Genomic DNA, 9,452 nt, shown 5'->3' with positions numbered 1-9,452 from the left:
GAATTTGGTGTTTCTAATGGCTTTCATAATGTCGGCTTAGACCACCTACACTCAGGGGAATTCCAAAGTGTTTCAGGAAACTAGAAAATCAAAATTGACCAATTTAAAAGATGTGAAGGGCATTATTGATTTTTTAAATGCTATTTTCAAGGGTTTTCTGACAGTTTTAGTGGTAGTTGGAAGCATGTCAAATTTACCCTTTAAGAAGAATGGATTATATGCAAAAGGGCAGACTCTTAATCCCCAAACTCATCCTGAACTGTGTTTTCTTCTCCATTCCTCTTTTAACTGAAAGGGGTTTCACTATTTAACAAGGAAAAAATGAATATGCATCATTGCATTTTTCTCTATATCTTCCTTACTTTAAGTGGCATACTTAAAATAAAATTCAGAAAAATTCAAAAATACAGAAACAGAAAATTCCTACTGTTCAAAATTAAAAGGTTTCTGAAATCATTATGTTAAGTATTAATAATTAAGTATAAGGCTTTGGTTTTTGCTATGGCAATTTCTTGATTTAACATTCCAGCTGTTCTACTTTGAAAGTTAGGCCTCTTTGTTAATGAGATGCAACTTATGCCAAATAGTGGAGTATTGATATGAGAGGGAAAAAATAAGAATATAAATTCTTATTTTCTAAGTAGAATATAATGATTTTTATAAAACTTAAGAAATTCATGTGATCAGTGAATATCATCACAGATTCTACTAACTAGTACTGGTTAAGATCAAAATTACATATTCTCTTATCACTTGTCATAACTATATATTATTTATTAGATACTAAAAATACAAAAAAAATACAAAAAAATTGGCAATTTTCCTTGTATTAAAAAGCACACTTGTATATAGTTTAGTACACTGTCTTGTGGTTTCTATGCACCTACATTGACATACTACATATTTCTAAATGTTATTTGGTTGGTATTAATAGTTTGCATTATGTCTCTAAGTATAAAGTGTAAGACTGGGTATTATGTGATTCTTATGCTCACTGTATCCTCTCTCTGAGTCAAACTATAAGACATCAATGAAAGAAACTGAAGATGACAAATAAATGGAAAGATATACTGTGTTCATGGTTTGGAAGAAGTAATATTGTTAAAATATTCCTACTACCCAAAGCAACCTACAGATTCAGTGCAATCTCTATCAGAATACTAACAGTATTTTTCACAGAACTGGAACAAAAAATCCTAAAATTGATATGGAACTATAAAAGACCCAGAATAGCCATGGCTATCTAGAGAAAGAACAAAGTTAGAGGTATCACAATACCTGATATAAACTATCCAAGGCTGTATTAATCAAAACAGCATGATAGGGGCATTAAAACAGACACATAGTCCAATGCAACAGAATACAGAGCACAGAAATAAACTCTGTATGGCTATTTAATCTATGACAAAGAAGGCAAGAATATACAGTTGGGTAAACATAGTCTATTCACTAAGCGGTGCTGGGAAAACTGGACAGATACATGCAAAAAAAAAAAAAGAAATTGCACCACTATCTTACACCAAATATAAAAATAAATTAAAATTGGATTAAAGACTTGAACGTAAGACCTGAAACCATAAAACTCCTAGAAGAAAATATAGGCAGTAAGCTCTTTGACATTGGTCTTAGCAATATTATTTTGGACCTGTCTCCTCAGGCAATGGCAACAAAAGCAAAAATAAATAAATGGGACTACATCAAACCAAAAGGCTTTTGTACAGTGAAGGAAACCATCAACAAAATGAAAAGACATCCTACTTAATGGGAGAAGATATTTGCACACCATACATCTGATAAGGGATTAATATCCAAAATATATGAAGAATGTACACAACTTAATGTTTAAAATACCTCATTAAAAAATGGGCAGAGTACTTGAATAGACATTTTTCCAAATAAGCCACACACATGAAAACATGCTCAATTACACTAATCATCAGGAAATATAAATCAAAACCACAATGAGCTATCACCTCATACCTGTCAGAATGGTTATTATTAATACAACCAAAAATAACAAGTGTTGATGAAGATGTGGAGAAAAGGGAACCCTTGTGCACTGTTGGTGGGAATGTAAAATGGTGCAGCCACTGTGGAAAACAGTACAGAGATTCATCACAAAATTAAAATAGAACTACCATAGAATCCAGCAATTCCACTTCTGGGTATTTATCCAAAAAAATGAAAACACAAATTCAAAGAGATATATAAGCCCCTATATTCACTGCAGCATTATTTATAATAGCCAAGATATTGAAGCAATGTTAAGTGTCCATTGATAGATGAATGGATAAAGCAGGTGAGTGTGTGTGTGTGTGTGTGTGTGTGTGTATAAAATGAATATTACTCAGCCATAGAAAAGAACATAATCTTGTCATTTGTGACATGGATGGACATAGAAGGTATTATGCTAAGTGAAATACGTCAGAGAGAGACAAATACTTTATGATTTCACTTATATGTGGAATCTAAAGAACAAAACAGAAACAAACTCATAGATACAGGCAACAAACTGGTGGTTGCCAAGGAGAGGAGGTGTTGTGAGGGGAGGGCAAAATAAATGAAGGGAATTAAAAAATACAAACTTCCAGTTGTAAAATAAATCATGGGAGTAAAGCATAAAGAATATAATCAATAATATTTTGATAACTTTACATGGTGACAGATGGTAACTAGACTTATAAATGGAGATCATTTCATAATGTATATAAATATTGAATCACTATGATGTACACCTGGAATTAATAAGATATTGTATGTCACAAATACGTCAATAAAAAACAAACAAACAAGAAATTCACCATGGCACAATACTACTAACTAAAAATAAAATAAAATGGTGATATATTCCGTGTATTTCTTGGACTGTATTTATTTCCAGTTGTAATGTCTTCTGAATAACCCATGTAGCATGGTAAAAGTACCTCGTCTCATATTCTATGCAGTGAAAAAGAGGGAAGCACCAATATTTAGTGGGCTTAGTACATTTTAAACCTTTTTTAAAAAAAAATTAATTCAAGAACAGCCATGTTTGCAAAATCAAGAATTTCAGGGAAGAAATATGGAATCCCACCTGCTCTAAATAAAAGAAATCCTGCTTGATAACCTGGTTATGTAAAGATAATGGAATCTTGAAGCTTTTACGGTTTCTTTAGATTTGAAGGTCAGGAATATTTCTGCTACCTGTGACTTACACTGTTCATTAATAGAAATATTAGTCTTTCCAGTTAGTCCCTATTTGTTTGATTATCATATGCAGAATACAGTCAGCCCTCTGTATCTGCAGGCTTCAAGATTCCCAAACACGGACTCAAATACTGTTTTTGATCTGCAGTTGGTCGAATCTGCGGCTGCAGAAGGCTGACTATATCTATTGTTCTACATCATTCTACAATATTCTACAATATACAAGGGACATGAGCATCTGCAGACTTTGGACTTTGGAATTCTTAAGTGTAGGAAGGCTGCTGAAGGGGGCTGGAGAGGAGCTTGAGGACAGGAACTGTGGGCAGGTGAGCGGGGTGGCTTGCAAAGAACTATGAATGACAGGAGACTGTGAAGGAAGTGACAACACACATAGCTAAGTGAGCAGCCCTTGCCCTACCACCCCACAACTTCTCCCAACCCCCCGCCCCAATATCTCCTGGCTCTGTTCCACAACAGACTCAGCTGACCAGATGACTGAGGTAGTCACTGCTTCTTGGCTGCCAGCCCCCTAGAACAGGCTTCTATTGAACTCCCTTCTGTTCTATAATCTGGGCTGCCAGTAACCACAGAGGCTCTCATCTCCGGTTTGATGGCCATTTTAGCGTGGAAACCACTCTTCTGTTAACCACTTCCTCTGTAACCTAAATGCCAGCTGGTACACTCCTGCCACAAAAGCTGGCTTAAAACATAAAACCCAACCTTTATCTCCAAACTGCTTCCCCAAATGTGTGCTGCTTCCTGAGTGGCAATGACTATCTTGGTCATCTCTGGCTCACCAGTCATGCTTCGTATGTTTAGATCTTTCTGCCCTGGAATACTTGTTTCCATTTCACATGGCATCAACTTGGAAAAAGTTCTCTATTTCTACCGTCACTAAAACACAACAAAACCTCATACACAGAAATTGTGTGTTTAGTAGTCCTGCTTAAAGAATTAGGATTTGAAAAACAGAGAATGGGGTACATATAAAAACAACAAGCACAACTTCAAATTGAAAAGCGGGCACCCACATTCTTAAAATATTCTTTAGTGACTATTACTAGGAATTTTCTCTGTTTCACCCCCATCTAGTTCCTCAGACTTTGGCCATCTGGGTCCAGGAGCTAACGTATTTATCACTCTTGACTTCTCCTCACCTCCAAGTTGCCCCTAATAATTTTAAATTATTTGCAGTTTCAGGGCTGATATTCTGGGTTCCACAAGCACCGCAGCCAAACGGTGCTATAAAGTGGTATACGTGTGCCCTCTGAGAAAGAAAACAGGGCCCTTTGCCTTTGAAAAAAATGGTTGCTGCAAACAGGCATCATTGTCTCCATCCTTTAACTCCCAATACTGCATTTAAAAGACACATCTCTTAGGGACTAAAACACAAAGAAACATTTGAAAGTTGGCAACAATAACTGCCTTCCCTCAGTTGTCCAGGGAAAGGAGGTTCCCCTTCCCGCCTTTTCCTGGAGAACTGCTGTCCTTTCAGCCTTAGTACCCACTTGAATATGTCTTTGATTAAGAGATACAAAGAGAATGTCAAGATTTGCCAAACGCCTTCCATCTTTCTAAAGCATCAATAGTTGATGATCCCTCCTTGTTCTAGTGGTTAGTGATCAGAATTTCTAAACAAAAAAAAAAGGAAGGGATACAAAAAGTGTGTTTTACATGGCTAAATCATATTATTTTCACTCGTATTTAAAAATAATTGGGAAAAATGGGTAGATAAAATAAACACATATTCATATTCACTCATAAGTGGTTGCTAGAACAAAACAAAAATCAAGCCAACAACTGCATTTAAACTAAAATGTAAAGATATAAAATCTATTCTCTCTGATTATGATCTTACTTGTGGTTATTGTGCGACTTTTAAGGTATGTTAACAACATAAAGTACTTTCACATTTCTCTACTTAGCTTTTTTAGTGAAGTAGACCATGTACAAATACAAGAAAATATTTCAACAAGGTATACAAATTCACCAATTCACCTTTTAAAAAAAATGTGTTGGGCATATTTTTCTAATGCAAATAACTACATGTCTACTAAAATATCAGTCAATTTGTTTGAGATAGATGATACATTTTACCTAAAATTAGCATTCTGTGTATAAGGATTTTCGAAAACGTGTTGCATCTTCAGAAGCCCAAAGAGCTGGCTCCTGATTTTTTCCTGCTTCCTTAGAAGCATCTAGAATTGTGACATCAGTTGTGTTGACTGCTTTAGGCCAAAATTGATTGGAATGACTCTAATTTGAAACTAAATGTTCTTTCTTTTTTTTTTATGGCACAAAAAAGTTGTTTACTTCCCTTTTTCTGATTCTAGTTCACTGTATGCATTCTATATAATAGACCTGCTGTCTTTATTGAAAGGAACTCAAGTCAGAAAAATCCCTAATGAAAGTTTTGACCACATACGTAGTTGTTGGGCTCAGGCAGCTGACTTGTAAGGGACAGTCTTGAATGTGTTGAAAAGACATTTGCTCTTTTATTACAATAACTTGGGCATTGTATAAAAATGCCAATTTTATTATTGTGAATAAACCTTTCCAAAAACCTTTCAATTTTAAGTGTTGTTTTGTACGGGTTTTCAAGATCAATCTACTTATTTCAATAAGTGTATCTCTATACTTCTATATTTTGACTAATGCCTCATTTCTATACTTTTACCTATACTTTAGTTTTTTATCAATACCTATTTAAGAATCAAGTTTAAAATGAAGCTGAAGAGAAGCAGGACCTAATTTTGGATATATTCATAAAAATGGCAAGGTCAATGAGTAAATTTATTTAAAATACCATGTAACACAGAATACTGCTCCTTTTTATCTTTATATCTAAAAATATAAGACCCATGTAGTCGCTGCTGATTGACAGTTTTGAAAAACAGGTGGAGGGTATAAGAGGTGGGACTGGTTGATTCATCACCTGATTTATCCAGAGACTACAGTTCTCTACCAAAGGACAGCAACTTTTAGAAGTGCTACCGTGACCTGAGCTCTTTGTTAATTCTGGATCGACCAAACTGGTATTTACTTGAACAACATCAAACGCATTATGAATTCGGCTTTATTTCCTGGAACCAATTATTGTCTAAAACAATCACTGCAAGCTCAAAAGAGAAAGTAGACAATGCAAATATTCTTGTAACTCAGAAAGATATGGATGCATTTTTAATGACTTTTTATTTTGAAATTATGTTAACACTCCCAGTAAGCCACAGAAGTAGTTCTATTATAGGGGGTTCCTGAGTACTCCTCACCCAGCTTCACCCAATGATCATATAAGCATAATATATTGTCAAAACCAGGAATCTGAAGGTGCTACAATACTATTTACTCAGGTATAGACTTTATTTGAATTTCAATCAATAGCTTTTACATGCACTCCTTTTGGTGTGTGTGTGGTGGTGGTAGGGTGGATATCTTTTAAGGAAGGATTTTATCCAGGGAGTTTTCAAAAAGATAGCTGCTGTAAGCAAGCTAATTAGACATCCGTGGCTAACAATCTTGACCTCAATTAGGTGAAGGATTCCTAATTAAATCGTTACAGGCTTTGTGTTAAATGGTAATTGAATGCCTAGAAAGTTCTTCACAGTTATATCATATTAACAAGAATGTATTTGCATTTTTAATGCTTTATTGATTTCCAATTCATGACAGGACTGTTTGTTTTATCTTACTATGCCATTGAAAGCTTTACAAATGGTTCTTTAGGGTTGACAAGTTTAGGGAGCAGGTTAAAAAAAAAAACACACACAACAAAATTTGTGAACCACTCAGGGTTTTGCAGACTGCCACATTTTAGCTACTCCTTCCCATAATCATCACCATCTATTTAAATATAAATCCTTGGTTAAAAAACAGAGGACATAGTGAAACTGGAGATGGGTGGCCTAGGCCACTCCCTTTTTCATAAAATTTTTATATCATGGAGCATAGTTACTTTTGATACAGGCCTGTTTTTCAGGGGCCACTTTTAGTTGGCTTGACTAATTTGGTTGCATACACAAACATTTTAGGTTTCGATATGTTTCATATTTATTTAACATAAATTTGTTATATAGCATGCGGCCCTTAATATCATTTTATCCTTTAGTTTCTTTAAAATATCTAACTAGACCTGTTAACAATACCTGTTTTTTTCACTCTCTTGTACTGGCTTTTCCCAACCCCTTGAAAAAAATTTGTACAATATGGTAAAGCTTCGATTCTTTTTACATCAATGTCTACTTACTTTATAATCATCATGGGCCTGAGTCTATCTTTTAAATTTTAGGTTCATTTGATAACCAAATTAAAAGGATGGAATTAATTTCAGAAGGCCTTGATAAATCTAAATACATTGGAAAGAAGATATAATGAGTTTCCCTATCAAATTTCGACTATTTTCTCCACCGGTAATTGATAGTATATTCTCATTTTTGTTAAATGTAAAAAGCAATTTTAGAAAGAAAAACACTGCCAAAATGTATCTCCTCTCCAACATAATCCACCATGTCCCACCTTCTACTCCCTTCATGCTGTGTTACATGTTCCTTCCAGATTCAGGGTCTTTCAGCCAGATTTTAGGAAGGATATTTTCATAGATTATGCATTCCTGAGGTGTCTTAAGGCATTAGTGTACATCACCCATTCCCATATTAGATTCATCATCTAGTATAAGCCTATAAGCACAGTAGTAGAAATTAGATACCTTATACTCTCTCCAGTAACAAATATAACCAAAACATTGTTCTCAATCTTTTCCATTAATGTCTCCTAGGAAAGATACATTACAAGCAACCAGATTAAAAAAAAAAAAGAAATATCTTTGAAAATATGTCATGGAGAAAATATTTGTTTGAAATCAGCAATCCTTCTAACCTAACATTTCATGTAGTTGAGGACACACCTTAAGAATCAAGCACAAAGATAATGCTAAGTTTTCTTCTGTCAGCCACACAATATTAAAGATAGAAATGATGTAATAGCTCAATTGAAAGTTTGCCCCAGGTTATGCATTTCAATCCCTGGTATTATTTAGGGGAACACAAATTTTTTTTTTGAAAGTATTCAGATATAATTAGAAGTGAACGTTTATTTGGATATAATTAGAAGTGATTAAAACAAACAAAGCAGCAAACATATTGTAATTCCTCCAGAAAGCGCATCATGGCTAAACAAATCGAGTTCAGTTAATTGATAGGTTGATCTTATCTTTTTTCCCCATAGAACAGAACAGACTGTGTCTGACTAGATAAATGTTCAAATTTTCACATATTTCATTTCTTTCTTTCATGTTACTAGATACACTAATATTGAAATCCTTGACCAGTACTTTAAAATGGTTAATATTGATAATAAAGCATTAATCCACAAAATATCAACATTCCTACTAATATACTCATGTTTCTCTGATCTGTTCTTTGTGATCACTTATACAGTAAAACCCCCTCATTAAATACTTACTTCATCATGCATTCATATGTATTAGGAATGGTTCATTGCAACCATCCTATGTTCCTGGTCATAGGCTGGGAGGATTGAAATCTTTCAGACATAATACAGCCGAACCCATAATAGAGTCATAATGCAGGTGTTATTTTTCCACGATTCACCATAATAACATCAGCTTACATATTTTTTCCAAATATTTTAAAAATCAGCATTTGTACCAAATATGTGATTGCACAGCCATTACTAGAAATTTCACATTATAGTTTTCACCTGAATGGCCTTACCCTAGGTCTATCCAAAATGTGGCATCATCCAAGTGTATTAGGCTCTGTTTATAGCCTCCTCAGATCTGCTCAGCTCACCTGGCCTCATATTGCTGCCTTGTTTTGCAGCCAGTAGGGCCCCAGGAATTACGAGTACCATTCTTGTGGTCTTACACATCATCACATTCTAATCTACAGGTTGTGTAGTGTTTCTGAGGTAAAGCCTGGACTCTGCCATAGTCTGCATCCTATCTGATATCTCTTTCATGCTTTCTTACTCTCTGAATCTCTATACCACACTTGCATAATTTCTCCAGCATTTTTACCCAAACAGTAATTCTGTTTTCATGAGTCTAATCTTTACTTTTAAAGTCATCCATTTAGTTTTTAATTTCAGTGATATATTTTTTCAACATTTTTTAAATTTCTAAGAATTTCTTTTTTTCCCAAATGTGCTTTATCTTTAATATACATTTACAACTAACCTAAGTACACTTTCAAATAATGCTATACTTTTTTATGGAGAGTACAGGTATCGTACAAAAGATTCTTTTTTTT

The sequence above is a fragment of the Hipposideros armiger genome, unplaced genomic scaffold (assembly GCF_001890085.2).
Source record: "Hipposideros armiger isolate ML-2016 unplaced genomic scaffold, ASM189008v1 scaffold_102, whole genome shotgun sequence".
NCBI lineage: Eukaryota > Metazoa > Chordata > Mammalia > Chiroptera > Hipposideridae > Hipposideros > Hipposideros armiger.
This window is presented reverse-complemented; position numbering follows the sequence as displayed.